At 35.8% G+C, this 6000-nt stretch overlaps 1 pseudogene; it reads right to left on the reverse strand.

Annotated features, from left to right (window-relative positions):
• Positions 1–1120: 1120 nt before the first annotated feature.
• On the reverse strand, positions 1121–1490 carry LOC118897356 (annotated as a pseudogene).
• Between the last annotated feature and the right edge of the window lie 4510 nt (positions 1491–6000).

The raw sequence follows: 6000 nt of genomic DNA on the forward strand, positions 1-6000 counted from the left end.
TCGGGATTATGTTGAATTATAGTTAATTTGGTAAGAATTGAATTTTAACAATATTATGTCTTCCAATCCATGAACGTAGGATATATTTCCATTTATTTATATCTTCTTTGATTTCTTTCATCAATGCTCTATAGTTATCTGTACATAGAATCTTATAATATTTTGTTAGATTCATGTCTATTTCATTTCTTTGTCCTAGTATAAACGGTATTCTGTTTTTAATTTCAAATTTCTTATTTAATTTTAGTAAATTGTGTCTTTCAAGGAATTTGTTCATTTAACTAATTTGTCAAATTTATTGGCATGCAGTTGTTCACAACTGTTTTTACTATTTTTAAAAATGTCTGTGGAATCTGGAATGATGTACTCTCTTTCTTTCATGAATGAAATTTGTAATTTGTATTTTCTCTCTTTTTTATTGATAAATCTAGATAGAGGCCTATATTTTAATAATCCTATCAAGAGACCTATTCTCAGTTTTGTTGATTTTCTATCATTTGTCTATTTTTTATTTCACTGATTTCTACTTTGCTTCTATTTTATTGTTTTGTTCCTTTGGCTTTAATTTCCTCTTCTTTTACTAGCTTCTTAAGATGAAAGTTTAGATCAGTGCTTTTAAATTTTTCTTTTGTCTTTTCTAGGTATTTCCCTTTAAGCATTGCTTTAGCTGCATTCCACAAAGTTTTGATGTATTTTGCTTCCATTATCATTCAGTTCAAAATATTTTCTAATTTCCTTTGGAATTTCTTTTTTGATCCATGAGCTATTTAGAACTTTGTTGGTTAGCTTCCAAATGTTTAGGGATTTTCCTGACATCTTTTTGTTATTGACTTGTTGTGTGAAAGATCATATTTTTATTTGTTTTATTATTTTTAGAGAATATGCTTTGTATGAATTCAGTTCTTTAAAATGGATTGAGACCTTTCATGGCTCAGCAGCTGATCTATCTCATGTATATTCCACATACACTTGGAAAATATGTGAATTCCACAGTTGTTATGTGTAGTGTTCTATAAATGTCAATAAGGTTAAAATTGGCTAATAGTGTTGTTCAAGTTTTCTATATATTTATTAATTTTTAACTTTTTGTGGTTCTATAACTTTATTTGACAATCAACAGTTAGTTCTCATCCACATTAAGTGTCTGTAGATTTTTGAAAGTGGTGACAGGTATATAGGTGACCAAGGTATAGAGCTCGTTTGGTGAATCTTCATGTTCATTACGATTTCTGCACATGGGCATGAGATGGGACATTCCTTATTCCTTTGGCCCAGACAGCTTTGCTAAGCTTGGTGTCAATGCATACATCTGGAGTTCTCATCTCCTTCATGGCAAATTTCAGGATTTCTTTGAGTGCCTGAGGGACACGTTTCTTGAAACCCACTCCATGGATGCTCTTGTAAATGTTGATAGTGTATTCTCTGGTCACCACCTCATTGATGGCGGACCGGCCCTTCTTCTTCTCTCCACCCTTCTTTGTGGGAGTCATTCTGCCGGGCTCTGGTTGGAAAACAATCTTTAATATATATGTTTTAATCAATTACTGGAAAAGAAATATTAAAATCTCCAATTTTAATTGGAATTTGTCTTTTTCTCCCTTAGCTCTGTCAGTTTTTGCATTATTTTGAAGCTTTGTATTAGATGCATGCACATTTAAGATTGTTATGTTTTCTTAATAAATTGTTTATTGCATCGTTATGAAATGCCTACCATTATCTCTGGGAATACTCCTTATCATGAATTCTACTTCTTGTGATATTAATGTAGCCCCTACAATTTTCTTCTGATTAGCTGTTTGCATGGTATAATTTTCCCAACCTTTTATTTTTTAAGCTGTGTCTATACTTGAAGGCCATTTCTTGAAAGCAACATATAATGTGTGTTTCCTACTTGTCTAGTTTGACAATCTTTACCTTTTAATTGTAGTTTTAGTCCACTCACAGTTGAAATAATTATTGATATGTTTGAATTTAAGACCACCACTGCCTTGTCTGTTCTTTGTTCCTCTTTTCATCATTTCCTTCTTTTTAAATTAACCAAGTATTTGAAAAACTTATTCCATCTTAACTCATCCATTGGTTTTTAGCTATTTTAGTGATTGTCATAGGGATTACAATACGTGTCCTTATATTACCATAGTCTTCCTTGAATTAACATTATACTTCTTTAAGTATAATATAAAAAACTTATTATAGCATATTTTAAACGATCTCTCCCATTCTTAGTGCTATTATTGTCTTTCATTTTACCTCTGCATTTTTATAAACCCCACAGTACATTTTTATGTACTTTGAATAGTAAATTGTATTTTTAAAAAAGAAATGAAGGCTTCCCTGGTGGCACAGTGGTTAAGAATCCACCTGCCAATGCACGGACACAGATTCGAGTCCTGGTCCGGGAAGACCCCACATGTCGCTGAGCAACTAAACCTGTGTGCCACAACTACTGAGCCTGTGCTCTAGAGCTCATGAGCCACAACTGCTGAGCCCATGTGCCACACTACTGAAGCCATGTGCCTACAGCCCATGCTCTGCAAAAGGAGAAGCCACTGCAATGAAGAGCAGCCCTCGCTCGCCGCAACTAGAAGAAAGCCCATGCGCAGCAATGAAGACCCAATGCAGCCAAAAATAAATAAATAAAAATAAAAATAAAAAAAGAAATGAGAAAAATACTTTCAGTTTACCTGCATATACATACTTCCTGACATGCTTCATTTCTTTATTTATGTTACTGTTTCTATCTGATATCATTTCCCTTCAGCACAAAGAGTTTTCTCTTATATTTCTTTCTGCTGGGGAAAATTCTCTTGGCAATTGTTTTTGTCATTTTTCCCCATTATTTTTAGAGAATATTTTCACTTGATATAGAATTCTAGGTCAACAGACTCTCTTTTTCCCTTTAGCACTTTAAAGATGTCTTGTCATTTTCTTCTGGCTTGTACTGCTACGGGTGAGCTGTCTGCTCTCATTCTTCTCATTGCTCCACTTTAGAGAACATGTCTTTATTTTCTGGTTGCTTTTAAGATTTTTCTCTTTGTCTTTGGTTTTCAACAAGTTGAATATGATTTGCTTAGGATTTGTTAAGCTTCTTGGGTCTGTCCACTGGTATTTTTCATCAAATTTGGAAAAAAAATTTAGTCATTATTTCTCCAAAATTAGTTTTACTCCCATGCTTCCTCTCATTTTGGATCACCTGTCTTACATATGTTAGACCACTTGATATAGTTTTACCATCACCGGTACTTCTACTTTTTTCTTTTTCTCACCCAATCACTGAGGCTTGGAATATTCTGCACTGGCAGCAAAAGCTTGCACAGTTAGAGTCAGGACCTAAAACACTGGAAAAGCTAACACATAGATTTGGAGTCTCATCAAGGTATAAGTAACCCCAGATGTTTTTATGAGGGTAAGCTATTGTGGAGAAGGATGAAGATGAGCTGAAGCTATTTTAGAGAGGAGGTAGAAAGAGAAAAGGCAGGGAGTAAAGGAAAAGACCCTATGATTAGCAAAGATAAGCTTTGAGGATGTCACAAATTGGCTTCCTAGTGTTTATTTTCTGAGTGGTAAAGGAAGGAGTAGAAATATTTGACAAACAATCTTTTATATTGTCCACCCATTTCTGGTGAATAAATTCAAAGAGGCAACTGAGCAAAGTTTGAGAGAGAAAGTGTATTTTCCACCTCCAATGCTCTCGTTTGGCTAACATAGGTTAGAAAAAGAGTTACCAGAGGAACTGATACCCTGACTTATTGTATCAGATGGGGACTTCTCTGGGTCTCCCAAGATTCACTCCTCTGTCAAGTCTCCTGACTGGAGTCTCTTCAAAAATCTGTGAAAGACCTCCAGCAAGTCAGGTAGCAATGACTTTTAAAGTTAAACAACATGTAGTCTATTTACATTCTCTTATCAGGGGTAAATCAGAGCAATTAATGAAATCAATAGATTATTTTTTTAACATCTTTATTGGAGTATAATTGCTTTACAATGGTGTGTTAGTTTCTGCTTTCTAACAAAGTGAATCAGCTATACATATACATATATCCCCATATCTCCTCCCTCTTGCATCTGATTATTAACTAATTAACTAGCTTAAGTTAATTAATTAAAATTAAATTGGAATGTAATTAAAATTTTCTCCTTGGAGGGAAATTAAAAAAAGAAAACACAAAAACGTTGAGAAACTTTGCCTTGAGCCTCCTCAGATGACCCATAAGAAGGCTTGTTCGATGATGCTCCACAATTAATTTTAAAGAACTCCCAACCATGTTTTTGTCTTATTTTAAAGTAGTAGATACTTTTTCTTAAACTAAGAGAGCCATAGAGTAGAAATGGCTGTCCAGCACATCTATATAGAGAGGGCCAGAGGCATCTAGCTTCAGACTCCCTGGAAAGGGTGGGAGCAGAAACATATCTTCTGCAGAATTCAAAGACCCCAGTATTCAGCTGAGGGGTAGTCAGACCTGGGGTAGACCAGAAGCTGGAAGTGAGAGATGCAGTGACAGCAACCATACTCAGCCTAATGTATGCCAGAGCAGATGGACCACGTCCAGTCCAGCCATGTAGAGCATCCCAGCATTCTCACATCCTTTTGGACTGTACCTGCACCCGTAGTGGTAGGGTCAGAACTGGCTGTGAATTGAATTCGATTACATTTCCAGCAGACGGCCCAGTGGGAACTCAAAGTGGAAATAAAGTTCAGGTAAAGAAGAATATAGCACATCACATTTCTTATATCCCTGCATTTTTGGCCTGGGATTTTTTCTACTATGTGAACTTATGAAGAAACGCACATCCGATAATGTGATGCGGACAGAATGCTGGATCCCCTATATTTCTTGAGAACCTAAAACAGCTGATGAGCAGAGCCGCAGAAGAACATACACTGGGTATAGGTGGAAATTCTTACACGTGATATGGGTTCATAGGAATTGTTAACTTCTTCAAGCAAAAGCTAAAAATTCTAGTGTTGAATTGGCAGAGATGGTGGTCTTTCTCCAGAAATTTCTGCTGGCTGCCTCTTCTCTTTTCCCCACTTGTCATATTTCCAGGTGGTAAAATCCTGTCTGAATTTTAGTGCTTAGCATTTTCCTTCATGAGCTGCTTGAATCCCAGAAAAAAAGCCCTGAGCACTGTAAAGTGAGCTCCCATGAATAATCCTGCAAAATTTTATTGCCAAATAAGATATTCAGTTCTGTGGGTGAGTTAACCAGCTCTGCATAGATGACAACGATGGCCCAGGGCCCGTGTCAGCCCCTGCTGCCCTCAGTTTCTTACCCCCAGGAAGTTCCACTGGAGTCTTTGTAGTGTCAAAGTGTAATTTTTGAAAAGTTGAAAATCTACCTCTCATAGAAATATAGAGGAAGCTTGTATCAAAGATTTACTCAACTCATTAGTGAGGAAGCCAGTAAGAAAGAAGCTGGTTCAAGGAGAATTTGAGGAACTGAGTATTTACACGCATTTTAAAAATGTTAGAATGAATTGCCAGGTTAGATACAAGACTTGTTGATACCCTACAGGACAAATAAAGCCAAATCTTTGGGGTTATTTTATATCACAAACAGAAATCATTAATAGTTTTCTTGGACAGAAATCTATAAGTTATGAAACTTCACAGGACCTAATTACTAGACAACAAAATCAAACACAGGTATGTTCTCCTGGATAACTGAATAATCTTTTGGTCAGCTTATTAAGCCATGTCCCAGTATGACATTGAAAGGACATGATTCCTCCCCCTTTGCCTTATTTCCATGTTTTAGATAGTATATCTTAACAGCAGCTCTTTGAAATGCTGGTGACAGTGTCTAGAACTTATCTCTGAGCTATGAGCCCTGCTTAATCAGCATTTTGGGACATGAATATATATACATCAGAATTGAAGAAAACAAGCACATTGCAGGAGGGCTCTGGCTTGGAGAGGAGAAGGGGACAAAATGGGTGGTGTGGGGAATTAATTTTTTAAAAATATTTTCTGTTGTTAAACATTTTTTTAGTCACTGA

Source organism: Balaenoptera musculus, chromosome 6 (assembly GCF_009873245.2).
Source record: "Balaenoptera musculus isolate JJ_BM4_2016_0621 chromosome 6, mBalMus1.pri.v3, whole genome shotgun sequence".
Taxonomy (NCBI): domain Eukaryota; kingdom Metazoa; phylum Chordata; class Mammalia; order Artiodactyla; family Balaenopteridae; genus Balaenoptera; species Balaenoptera musculus.